Raw genomic sequence first — 13,986 nt, forward strand, 5'->3', positions numbered from 1 at the left:
CTGAGAGGCTGTACTTGCAGGAAATCTTTAACAGTTTGCATAGATTTAGCTTTTTCCTCCATCTTTTTAAATACTACTACTGCTTTGTTGCCAAACAGGCGGTCCTAGTTTAAGGGAGCATCCAGCAATTTAGCTGTAACATGATCTGGCAAAGATTACTCCTTAAGCAAAGCATGCCTTCTAAGTACAGACCCAGTGACAGTAGCCCTGCAAGATGCCTCTAATGAATCAAAACCACATTGCAAAGTATGTTTATCAACTTGTTCAGCAGAATGCATTAAATCCTGTAAACCTTTATTTTCAGCATAGTCAGGAATCAACATCATTTTCTGTTTAAGCAATCCAATAATATGCTGCTGATACTTTAACATATGAAACTAGCAGTTTAAGGCCCTAATGGCCAAGGTAGCAAAAGTGTATACCTTCTTACCCCATCTATCCAGGGCCTTGGAATCTCTATCAGAGGGGGTAGGATTTTTGGCAGTAGTAGCATTAATGCCCTTGGGTCCCTGTGAAATGGTCTCAGGATTCGGAGTAGGATTTTTAAAGAGGAACTTGTGAGAGTCAGGAACCCTGTAATACCTATGAGGTTTTCTGGGAGCAGGAGGAAGAGAGTCAGGGGCCAAGCTAGATTCCGAGAAGGCATCATCAGCAATATCCAGTATGGGGGGATAGCTAAAGGCCTGTGTTGGGGCAGGAATAAGAAATCCCTAAGCCTCTTTTTAGAATCAGAGTAATCCTGGCTTTCCCAGCGAAAATTCTCCCTAAGAGTATGCAAGGTTTCACCAAAAGAGAAATCCTCTGGAGGGGAAGCAGAGGGAATGGAGTCCTCTGCATCAGAATCCTCATAGGTAGATAAGCGTAAATCCTGGTCATCAGAGGAAACAAACTTCAGAGTCCTGATCAGAAGAATGATAAGGAAACTCAGTCCTAGGTCTCTTAGATGGGGAAGGGTGGCTTCCCCTGATTAGAGTAAAAAGGTCTTCAGCCATTCTTATTTGTTTTTTAAGGCATAGAGGCCTGACCATGCGGTCTGGGCGTCGGTTTTCTAGGCATGGATCGAGTTTTAGGCCTTGAACAAGGAGATGGTGTTGGTTTAATATGCAAATCAGGAGGCCTGAATACACCCTCAGAAGCCGGTGCCTGCACAGCGGCTCCGGACCCATCCAAGGTAGAGACATCCGCAGGTTCCACAGTTGAAGCATCTCACGGCATACGAATGGTTCTCAGTAGAGGCCTACAAATCTGAAGTAGTGGGTATCAGGGGTTGCGAAAGCACCTTACTGAGTACCGTCGAACTGGCGACTAGCTTAGGAAAATCGGCGGCGGCGGCGGCTTTGGACCTGCGGTCTGTCACTGTCTTTATATTTGCGTTTTTTCAGTATGCCAGTAGTTGGGTGGCTTACCGAAGCCATTTCTGGATAATTGAACAGAGTACGAAAATATTCTGAAGCGTAAATAAACCGACGACGAATAGTTTGTTGTATAAATAAGGCACCCGACAGCGAGGTACGTTGTGGTCTGGGCCTAAGCAAGGAATGCAGTACGAATGAAAATCTTTATGAGGTATTTGCTTTCCACAAGCAATACAATTATTAACTTTTACTAACATCAGTTTAGAGCAAGAGAAAGTTTCCCCAACGGGGTACTTAGCTTAGTTGAAGACTTCGGTTCTGAAACTCGAAAATGAAAATTTCAGGAGTTGGCCGACCGGCACTTGCGAACTGCTTCTGCTTCGGGCACAAAACGGCAAGAAAGACTGATGCAATGGCATTGGCTGCATGCTTTATACCCCTGATTACCTGACGTCATGGAAGATGAGACAGCAACTGACTCAGGACCCAAGACTTTGATAATCAAGCCGACTGAGGGCTACTGCAAGCAGAAAACCCAAATGTCATGATTGCAACAGTGAATCACTTAGAAAGTACAGTTGTGTACACTTACCATAAATGTAGATGTTCGAGTGTATTCACTGTTGCAGTCATTACATTTGGGTAATCTGCTGGCAGGTTGCCCTCAGTCGGCCTGAATTCCAAAGTCTTGGGTCTTGCGTCGGTTGCGGCCTTCTCTTCTTTGACGTCAGGTCGTCAAGGGTATAAAACATGCAGCCGACACCATTTTCTTTAGTTTTTCTTGCCCCCGATGTCAGGTGCCCCCAAAAAAGTAGCAATATTCTAACCTGGACTGCAACAGTGAATACACTCTAACATCTACATTTATGGTAAGTGCACCCAACTGTACTATGTTCTTCGTGTTTCACTGTTGCAGTCATTACATTTGGGTAGAATCCCAAAGCTATGGTTGGGAGGCTGGAGCTAAACAGCATTAGGTGAGGCTATAAGACCCTGCAGGACTGCAGTGGCAAAGCGTGCCCTGGACTTAGAATAGAGAGCCAAATGGTAATGCTTTGTAAAGGTGTGAACAGAACTCCAAGTAGCAGCCTCTAGAATGTCCTTGGTTGGTACTCCTCTGAGAAAGGCTGTTGAAGTAGCTGTAGCCCTGGTGGAGTGAGACCTAATGCCCTTGGGCACAGATTTGTTGCCGTGTAAGTAGCAGAAACGGATGCAATGGCTTATCCACTTGGAAATTGTCTGCTTTGAAATAGCCTTTCCTTCTGATCCTGCAGCATATGACACTAGTAATTACCTGTTTTTTCTTAAGAGCTTTAGTCCTGCTCAAGTAGAATCTTAAGCTGTCTGTGTACATCCAAGGAATGCAGAATTCTCTCCCCTTTATTCTGAGGATTTGGATAAAAAGTTGGCAAATAAATTGTTTGGTTAAGAGCCACACTGGAAACGACCTTAGGCATAAAAGTAGGACTTGTCCTCAGAGACACTGTCTGGGTAAAATATGATAAAAGGCTCTACAGCCCTGAGGGCCTGTAGCTCTGAAACTCTTCTTGCTGAAGTAATTGCTAGTAGCAGAGCTGTCTTCCATGATAAGAACTTTATATCAGTGGTAGCAGCTGGTTCAAATGGAGGCAGGGTGAGCTTTTCTAACACATAATTGAGGTCCCATGCAGGTAATGGTGATCTACTAGGAGGCCTTAAATTTTTGGCTCCTCTAAGATATTGCTTTAGTAAAGGATGAGAAAAAATTGGTGGCTCTGTATTGTAATGAGCCGAAATGGCAGAGGCATGGATTTTGATTGATTAGAAAGATAGGCCTTTGTCAAGCATCTAAGTATTGTAATATCTGAGGAATATGCGGTTCTGCTGAATCAGTTCCTTGTGCTCGATTCCAAGCACAGAATCTCTTCCATTTGTCAGCACAAGATTTTCTAGTACTACGCCTTCTGGCTTCCAAAATGACATCCATCACAGCTTTACTGAGAGGTGTCATCTGTATGATTACGGTATTAGCCATGCTGCCAGGTTCAGAGTCTGTAGTTGATTGTGCAGGACCAGATTGTTTTGCTGGGACAGTAGTTGTGGTTTTTGAGGAAAGGTCCAAGCTGGGTATTGAGACAAGTTCCTTAGGATTGGGTACTAATACTGGCGGGGCCAGTCCGGGGCAATTAATATCATCTTTGGCTTCTCTTGTCTGACTTTTAGGAGGACCTTGGGTAGAAGAGGCAGAGGAGGGAAGGCGTAAACGGATAGGTTTTTCCAACTGAAGGATAGGGCATCCACTTTCCATGCTTGTCTGTGATAAGTCACTGTGCAGAATCTTGTCAGTTGATAATTTTGAGGAGAGGCAAATAGGTCTATGTCTGGGCTCCCCCATTTCTCTGCTATCATGCTGAAGACTTGTGGATTTAGTTTCCAGTCGTGAGGATCCATAAGGTGTCTGCCAGATTGTTTTATTTTCCTGGCAGGAATTGAGCTTGAAGATTTATTTGGCAGGTCACAGCTGTGTCCCACAGTGCCATGGCTATTCTGCAAAGGGGCTATGAGTGTGTGCCCCCTTGCTTGTTTATATACCACATGACTGTGGTGTTGTCCGTTGTTATCAGTAGTTGTCCTGAATGAAGTAAGTCCTTGAAGGCTGTTAGGGCATTTTGAACAGCTAGCATCTCTTTCTGGTTGATATGTAGATGCATTTGATTTGGTGCCCATATGCCCTGAATGCATCTTCCTGCCATGTGGGCCCCCCAAGCATAATCTGATGCGTCTGTTAAGGTTTGGCTGGCAGGGGTAGAGTGAAGGGCCATCCCATGTTTTGGTGACAGGCCTTTGCCCACCATAGTAACTCCTGTTGCAGGCAGGGGATGAGAGGAATCATTGTTTCCAGACTGTGTGAATGTTGACTCCATAAACTTTTTAGGTACCACTGAAGTTTCCTCATATGCAGTCTTGCATATGGAATTAGTAGAATGCAGGATGCCATGAAGCCCAGAGCCTGCAGATTTTGTCTTGCAGAAAATTGGGTTTTTGTTGCCATCAGTTTGAAGTAAGCAGTCAGTTGCCTTTGTTTGTCTGGCGTGAGGTAAGCCATCTGGGCAGTTGTATTGAAGCTTGCACCCAGGAATGTTATATTTTGAGAGGGTACCAGTTGTGAATTATTTTCGTTTATTGTGTCCCCTAGGCATGTTAGAAGCCTTTTCACAAACGCCAGGTGTCGTAGAAGAGTGTCCTTGTTCTCTGCTTGAATGAGACAGTCGTCCAAGTAAGGATATATTTGAATACTTCTTTGTCTGCAAAATGCAATTACTGGTGCCAGGCACTTTGTAAAGACCCTGGGTGCAGTAGATAAGCCAAAGGGCAGTGCAGAGAATTGGTAATACATTAAGCCAGCCTTGAATCTGAGGTATCTTCTGCACGACTGTCTTATTGGGACATGCAGGTATGCCTCTTTTAGGTCTAAAGTCACCAGCCAAGCATTCTTGACCAGCATGGGCAGAAGCTGTTGCAAGGTGAGAATTTTGAATTTTGCAATGTCCAGGTATGTGTTCAAAATCGATAAATCCAGTACTGGCCGCCAGGCCTTGTCCTTTCTGGGTACCAAGAACAGTCTTGAGTAAAAACCTTGTCCTTTTTCCTGTTCTGGTACTGTCTGAATGGCCTCAATATCCATGGGGGATGTAACTTGTTTCTGTGCCTCTGCCCACTGATTTTTTGGCAGATCTGGCCAACCATTTGTCTTTGGCAGAGTATGGTAATGGAATCTGTATCCCTGTGATACGATGTTTAGTACCCACTTCTCCTAGGTTACTAACTGCCAATTTTGAGCAAAAAGTGCTAATTTTCCCCCTATGGGTGCTGTCAAAAGATAAGTGCTTGGTATAGGCAGAGGGAAGTCATTGGGCTTGCTTTCTGTAGGTTTGCGCTTTATCTTCTCCAGACTTGGAGGTGGATGTGCCCCATTGCTTTGACCTGTATGAGTCTTGAGCCTGGTACCTGGAACCCTTAGGGCGTCTAGATTTGCCCCTTTGAGCTCTGTCTGACACAAGAAAGGACCAATTTTTTGTAGGCCAGTGTCTACTGAATCTAGGTGGCTGCACTTGTAAGAAATCTTTAACAGTTTGCATAGACTTAGCTTCGTCTTCCATTTTCTTTAAAACCTCTTCTGCCTTAATACCAAACAGAAAATCATGCTGTAAAGGTGCATCTAGCAATTTAGCTTTAGCAGGATCAGGCAAATTTTGTTCCTTTAACCATGCATGCCTCCTAATCGCAGATCTAGTAACTGAGGCCCTGCAGGAGGCCTCTAAAGTATCAAAACCACACTGCAAAGTATGCTTTCCAACTTGTTCAGCTGCATGCAATAATTCCTGCAATTCCTTATTTTTTGCACATTCTGAAATCATTTTCTGTTTCAGCAATCCCATAACATGTTGTTGGTACTTAAGCATATGAATTTGACAGTTTAAGGTCCTGATTGCCAAGGTTGCAGATGTATAAACCTTTTTCCCCATCTGTCCAGTGCCCTTGAATCTCTGTCGGAGGGGGTAGGGTTTTTTTGCAGTTGAGGCCTTAACTCCCTTTGGACCCTGTGAAATAGTGTCAGGATCAGCAGCAGGGTTTCTAAATAAAAATTTATGAGAGTCAGGGACCCTGTAATATCTGTCAGGCTTACTGGGAAGCCGGAGGTAAGGAGTCAGGGGTCAGGCTTGACTCCAAAAACACATCATCCACAATGTCTAAAACAGGGGGAATGGCTAAAGGCTTGTGCTGAGGGAGAAGAAGGAAAGCCCTGAGCCTCTTTTTTGATTCTGAGAAGTCTCGACTCTCCCAGTGAAAATGCTCCCTCAAGGTATGCAAGGTTTCTCCAAATGAATAATCCTCAAGAGGAGATGCAGATGGAATAGACTCCTCAGCATCAGAATCCTCATAGGGAGGTAAAGATAATTCCTGATCAGAAGAGGAATCAGAAGAAATAGAAACCTGATCTGAAGATTCATAGTCAGTGTCTTGCCTAGGCCTCTTATCTGGAGGGGGATGGGTACCCCGATCAAGGTAATAAGGTCTTCAGCCATTTTGATCATCTGTTTTTTAGGCATAGAGGCCTGTGCACGTGGCTCAGGCGTCTTTTTTTTAGTTTTAGAAGGTGTCTTTGCCTTAGGTTTTCGTTGGTTTGATATAAAAATGTTGAGGTCTGAATACACCCTCAGAAGCCGGTGCCTGCTCAGCGGCTCCGGACCCATCCGAGGGAGATACATTGGTCGGTCCAATACCTTGAGTATCTTGCGGCATGCCGGACTCCACATGAGTGTCGGTAGAGGCCTGCGACTCAAAAGTAGCGGGTATCAGGGGCTGCGAAGGCACCTCAATGAGTACCGGCGAACCAGCAACTGGCTTAGGAGAAGCTTCGTCTGCTTTGGATCTCGACTGCCTTTCTCGGTCCTTTTCTTTGCGTTTTTTATGTACTCTGGTAGTTGTATTGCTATCCGACTACATTTCTGGGCGGTTAAATCTGTTTCCAAAATACTTTGATGCAAAAATATACTGACTCTATTTCAGCAGTCGGCCAACTGGCACTTGCGAAATGCTTCTGCTTCAGGCACCGCACGGCAAGAAAGACTAAAGAAAATGGTGTCGGCTGCATGTTTTATACCCCTGACGACCTGACGTCATGGAAGAGAAGACCGCAACTGACGCAGGACCCAAGACTTTGGAATTTAGGCTGACTGAGGGCAACCTGCCAGCAGATTACCCAAATGTAATGACTGCAACAGTGAAACACGTAGAACATCATCTGATGTTCAGTGGCCAAACAATGACACCTCTGACAGTATTTCCACATCACAAATATGACTTCAGTGCAGTAAGGACTCTAATGCTCTGCAGCTTCTAGTTTTGTCTTAACTTCAACATTTATAACTATAATCCATAGAACTAAACTGAATATGTAATTATGCTCTGTAAAAAATTCATATTTTAATACTGTATGTCTTTGACTTTAGACTCTGTAATTTTCTAACTAAAATTCATATTTTTTTTCTTCACTCAGGCTGAACCTGTAAATGGTCCAAAAGATCAGTACTCTATCCTGGTTAAAAAATTAAATTAAGTTGTACAAAACCGGTAACATACATAACTTTCCATTCTAGCTCAGGGGTATCTTATTCACCTGGTTCAAATAAAATCAGGCCTAAACAATTGGATTATATGGTTGTTGGCTCTTTATGAATTAAAACCGGACAAAATCCACAACAAGGGGAAAGATGGTTGTTGATATATTGTTGATATGACAGTAATAAAAGATTTCTACTTAAACAAAGGTACTTCATTCAGGGGACAAAAATGAGACACTAAGAAAAACCTAGAAACATTCAAAAAAAAAAACTAAGCAGAACTGCAAAAGGAACACCACCTACCTACTTTTCAGGAAAAGCTAAAGAAACCATGTCATTTCTAAAAATAAGTCCAAATGTCTAAGATTCTGAGTTACCCTAGTATGAACTAGGTTGCACATAAGCTTGTCTTCAAGTTACATATAGACAAGAGTCCACACTCTTTAGACCAGTCAGCCTCTGGAAAGTAGCGTTGCGTACACTTACCATAAATGTAGATGTTCAATTGAAGTCATGGTTCAGTCATCACATTTGGGTTATCTGCTTGCAGTAGCCCTCAGTCAGCCTGATTAACAATGTCTTGGGTCCTGCGTCAGTTGCTGTCCCATCTTCCATGACGTCAGGTAGTCAGGGGTATAAACCATGCAGCTGACGTCATTACATCAGTTTTTCTTGCCCCAGATGTCAGGTTCCCCAATAATGGGAAGCAATTATATATATACATAAGGTTACACCTCCAACAAAAAAAAGCAAATATACCACAAAATGCTTTAAACACAGTAAGCAAGAAAAGAGGTATAGCCAATAGAAGTCATGGGGCTGCAGGGAGGGTAACTAGGACTGCAACAGTGTATACACTCTAACATCTGCATTTACGGTAAGTGTCCACAACTGTAATATGTTCTTCGTGTTTCACTGTTGCAGTCATCACTTTTGGGTAGATTCCCAAAGCTAAGGATGGGAGTAGGAAATTAGATAGCATTAGGACCAGCTATAAGGCCCTGCAAGACTGCAGTGGCAAAGTCAGCTCTAGATTTAGAGAAAATTGGCAAATGGTAATGCTTGGTGAATGTATGTACAGAACTCCAGGTAGCAGCTTTTAGGATGTCCCTGGTCGGGACACCTCTGAGAAAGGCTGTAGAAGTAGATGTAGCTCTGGTAGAATGTTGTCTAATCCCCTGTGGGGTAGGCTTTCCATGGTGCTTATAGCAGAAATGAATGCAACGGCCTATCCATTTAGAAATGGTTTTCTTTGAAATAGCCTTCCCCTCTGTCCCGGCAGTAAATGCAACCAGCAGTTGTTCAGATTTCCTGAGAGGTTTAGTCCTGTCCAAATAAAATCTAAGTTGTCTGTGCACATCTAAGGAGTGCAGAATTTTCTCCCCTTTGTTCTGTGGATTAGAAAAGAAGGTTGGCAATTATTGGACTGATTAAGGGCCACACTGGATACCACCTTGGGCATGAAGGAAGGATTGGTCCTGAGGGACACCCTATCCGCATGAAAAATGATGAAAGGCTCGACTACCATGAGGGCCTGTAATTCAGACAACCTTCTAGCTGAAGTGATGGCTAAAAGGAAGACTGTTTTCCAAGAAAGGAATTTCAACTCTGCATTTGCAGCTGGCTCAAAAGGAGGTAGAGAGAGTTTTTCCAATACAAAGTTAAGGTCCCAGGCTGGGGTAGGAGCTGTCCTGTGTGGTGTTAAATTTTTGGCCCCTCTGAGGAACTGCTTCAGCAGTGAATGAGAGAAGAGGGGTGGTTCTGTGTTGTAATGAGCTGAAATGGCTGAGGCATGACTTTTGATGGAGGAAAAAGAAAGGCTCTGGGTGCAACATCTCAGTTAAGTATTTAAGAATCTGAGGTAAACTGGGCGCTGCTGTGCCCATCCCTCGAGTTTGGTTCCAGGAACAGAATCTTTTCCATTTTTCAGCACATGATTTTCTAGTACTAGGCCTCCTTGCCTCCAAAATGACATCCAACACCTGCTTACTGAGGGACGGTAACGGAGAGATCAGGTAATTAGCCAGGCTGCCAGGTTCAGGGTTTGAAGCTGTGGGTGCAGAATCTGACCCTCCTGCTGAGACAGCAGGACAGGGGTCAGAGGCAGGTGCCATAGAGCTAGCAGTGACACACTGCGCAAAAGGGGGTACCAGTGTTGGCGTGGCCAGTCTGGTGCAATCAGTATCGTCCTTGGTTTGTCCTGTTTGATCTTTAGTAGTACCTTGGAGAGAAGAGGCAGAGGGGGAAAAGCACAAACTGATAGGTTTTTCCAGGTGAAGGACAGGGCATCCACTTTTCAAGCTTGTTTGTGGGGGGTCCTTGTGCTGAATTTTTTCAATTGGTAGTTCTGGGGGGATTGCAAACAGGACTATATCTGGGCTTCCCCATTTGTTTCTCAACATGTTGAAAATCCTTGGTTCCAGTTTCCACTCGTGTGGGTCCATGAGATTTCTGCTTAGATCGTCTACCAGTGTGCTTAGCTTTCCTGGCAGGAAATGAGCCTGTAGGTGCACTTGGAAGCTCAAGGCTGTGTTCCACAGAGCCATGGCTAGTCTGCAGAGAGGGTATAAGTGGGTTCCCCCTGCTTGTTTATCTACCACATAACCGTGGTGTTGTCCGTCTTTACCATTAACTGTCCTGGAAGGATGTGGTCCTTGAAGGATGTCAGAGCATTTTGTACAACTAACATTTCTTTCTGACTGATGTGCAGATGCATTTGACTTGGGTTCTATTTGCCCTGAATGCACCTCCCTGCCAAGTGAGACCCCATGCATAGTCTGATGCGTCTGTTAGGGTTTGGGCAGCAGGGGGTAGAGTGAATAGCAGTCCCTTGTTTTGGTGACAGACGTCTGCCCACCAAAGGAACTCTATCTGTAGACAAGGAATGATAGGAAGCATTGTTTCTAGATCCTGAGAATGCTGACACCATAGGCTTTTTAGATACCATTGTAGTTTCCTCATATGCAGTCTTGCATATGGAATTAGTAGAATACAGGAGGACATGAACCCCAGGGCTTGCAATATTTTCCTTGCAGGTAGCTGGGTCTTTGTGTCCAGTAGTTTGAAGTAGGCTGCAAAATTAACTTGTTTTTCTGGCGTGAGAAAAGCCATCTGGGAAGTTGTGTTCAAGCTTGCTCCCAGGAATACAATTTGTTGGCAGGGTACAAAATGTGATTTCTTTTTGTTTACAGTGTACCTCAGGGAAGTTAGCAGTTTCTGTACAAAGGCCAGATGATTCAATAGTATGTGCTGGTTTTCTGCCTGAATTAAACAGTCATCCAGGTATGGAAATATTTGGATATTTCTTTGCCTGCAAAATGCTATGACTGGAGCTAGGCACTTTGTGAATTCCATGAGCGCAGTAGATAAGCCAAAGGGAAGTGCAGAGAAAGTACAGTTCTGTACACTTACCATAAATTTAGATGTTAGAGTGAATTCACTGTTGCAGTCATTATATTTGGGTAATCTGCTGGCAGGTTGCCCTCAGTCAGCCTGATTAACAAAGTCTTGGGTCCTGCATCGGTTGCTGTCCCTTCTTCCATGACGTCAGGTCGTCACGGGTATAAAACATGCATCCAACGCCATTACTTCAGTTTTTCTTGCCCCAGCTTTCAGGTGCCCCCCTAATGGGGAGCAAATAAAATTAAAAACACAAAAATATACCTCCAACCAAAAGCAAACACACCAAAAAGGCTTTTAAGCATAGTAAAAGAAAATAGAGGTATAGCCAGAGAAAAGTAGGGGACTGGAGGGAGGGTAACCAGGACTGCAACAGTGAATACACTCTAACATCTACATTTATGGTAGGTGTATACAACTGTACTATGCTATTCGTATTTCCCTGTAGCAGTCATTACATTTGGGTAGATTCCCAAAGCTATGGTTGAGAGGAAGAGTTTATGCAGCATTAGGGCTAGCTATAAGGCCCTGCAAGACAGCAGTGGCAAAGCTAGCTCTGGATTTAGAGAAAATTGGTAAATGATAATGCTTGGTGAAAGTATGTACAGAACTCCAGGTAGCAGCTTCTAGAATATCCCTGGTAGGAACACTTCTGAGAAAGACTGCAGTAGTAGATGCAACCCTGGAGTGAGATCTGATACCCTGGGGGATGGGTTTTCCATGGTGCTTATAGCAGAAATGAATGCAATGGCTTATCCACTTAGAAATGGTTCGTTTTGAAATAACCTTCCCCCCTCTGCCCCTGCAAGCAAATACTACCAGCAATTGTTCAGATTTTCTTTGAGATTTAGTCCTGCCCAAGTAGAATCTAAGTTGTCTGTGCACATACCAGGAATGCAGAATCTGTTCCCCTTTGTTCTGTGGATTGGGAAAGAAAGTTGGCAAATGAATGGACTGATTAAGAGCCACACTGGAAACCACCTTGGGCATGAAGGATGGGTTGGTCTTCGGAGATACCCTGTCTGCATGATAGATGATGAAAGGCTCTACTGTCATAAGGGCATGTAATTCAGATATCCTTCTAGCTGAAGTGATTGCTAAAAGGAAGGCTGTTTTCCAAGACAGAAATTTTAACTCTGCAGTAGCAGCTGGCTCGAAAGGAGGTAGAGTGAGCTTTTCCAAAACAAAGTTAAGGTCCCAGGCAGGGGTAGGAGCTCTCCTAGGTGGTCTTAAGTTCTTTGCCCCTCTGAGATATTGCTTGAGCAGGGGATGAGAGAAGAGGGGTGGTTCTGTGTTATAGTGAGCTGAAATAGCTGAAGCGTGGATTTTAATAGAGGAAAAAGACAGGCCCTTGTGAAGCATCTCAGTTAAGTATTGCACAATCTGAGGTAAATTGGGCGCTGCTGTGCTCATCCCTAAAGATTGGTTCCAGGCACAGAATCTTTTCCATTTGTCAGCATAAGATTTTCTAGTACTAGGTCTTCTCGCCTCCACGAGGACATCCATCACAGGTTTGCTGAAGGATGATAAGGGTGAATTTAAGTGTGATTAGCCAGGCTGCAAGCTTCAATGTTGGAAGCTGAGGGTGCAGAATTTGGTTCTCCTGCTGAGACAGCAAGGAAGGGGTCTGAGGCAGGTGCCATGGAGATATTTGCGACACACTGCGCAGGAGTGGATACCAGTGTTGGTGTGACCAGTCTGGAGCAATCAAAATCATTCTTGGTTTGTCCTGTTTGACTTTTAGCAGAACTTTTGAGAGCAGAGGCAGGGGGGGGGAAGGTGTAGACTCATTGATTTTTCCAGCTGAAGGACAGAGCATCCACTTTCCAGGGAGTCCTTGTGCAAAACTTTTCCAACTTGTAGTTCTGGAGGGAGGCAAATAGATCCATGTCTGGGCTACCCCATTTGCTTGACAACATGTTGAAAATCCGTGGTTCCAATTTCCACTCGTGCGGGTCCATGAGATTTCTGCTTAATCTGTCTGTCAGTGTATTCTATTTTCCTGGCAGGAATTGAGCTTGTACGTGCACTTGGTAGCTCAAGGCTGTGTTCCACAATGCCATGGCTAGTCTGCAGAGGGGGTAAGAATGTCTACCCCCCTGCTTGTTTATGTAACACATAATCGGGGTGTTGTCCATCTTTACCATTAGTTGTCCTGGAAGAATGTAGTTCTTGAAGGCTGTCACAGCATTCTGTACAGCTAACATTTCTTTTTGATTGCTATGTAGGTGCATTTGATTTGGGTTCCATTTGCCCTGAATGCACTTCCCTGCCAGGTGAGCCCTCCATGGATAATCTGATGCATCTGTAGTTAGAGTTTGGGCGGCAGGCGGTAGTGTGAATGGCAGTCCCTTGTTTTGGTGGCAGGCCTCTGCCCACCATAGGAATTCCAGGTGTAGGCAAGGTACGATAGGAACCATTGTTTCCAGGCTGTGACAATGTTGACTACATAGACTTTTTAAGTACCACTGTTTCCTCATATGCAGTCTTGCAAATGGAATTAGAAGAATGCAGGAGGCCAGGAACCCCAAGGCTTGCAGTATTTGTCTTGCAGATAGAAGGGTTTTTGTGGCCACTTGTTTGAAGTAAGTTACCAAATGAATTTGCTTCTCTGGCGTGAAGAAAGCCATCTGGGCAGCTGTATTCAAACTTGCACCCAGGAATGTAATCTGTTGAGAGGGTACCAGTTGTGATTTCTTTTCGTTTATGGTGTACCCCAGACAAGTTAGAACCCTTTTTACAAACGCCAGATGATTTAGAAGTATGCCCTGGTTTTCTACCTGAATTAGACAATCATCCAGGTATGGATATATTTGAATACTTCTTTTCCTGCAAAATGCAATATCTGGAGCCAGGCACTTTGTGAATACCCTGGGCGCAGTACACAAGCCACAGGGCAGTGCAGAGAACTGATAATGCAAGTAGCCTGTTTTGAAGCGTAGGTATCTTTCTGCAAGATTCCCTGAGTGGGATGTGCAGGTATGCTTCTTTTAAATCTAGAGTTGCCAACCAGGCATCTTTGCCTAGCATAGTGTGTAACTGGTGAAGAGTCAGCATCTTGAATTTTGGAATATCCAGAAAGGTGTTTAGAGAAGACAGGTCCAGAACTGGACGCCATGATTTTTTTT

At 44.2% G+C, this 13,986-nt stretch overlaps 1 protein-coding gene across 2 annotated transcripts in view; it reads right to left on the reverse strand.

Moving 5' to 3' along the window:
- GSK3B (glycogen synthase kinase 3 beta) overlaps positions 1 to 13,986 on the reverse strand; it is a 1,987,846-nt gene that overhangs the window by 1,462,044 nt on the left and 511,816 nt on the right. The window lies entirely within an intron of this gene.

Source organism: Protopterus annectens, chromosome 5.part0, assembly GCF_019279795.1.
Source record: "Protopterus annectens isolate FY-2018-M chromosome 5.part0, PAN1.0, whole genome shotgun sequence".
In the NCBI taxonomy this organism is placed as follows: Eukaryota; Metazoa; Chordata; order Ceratodontiformes; family Protopteridae; genus Protopterus; species Protopterus annectens.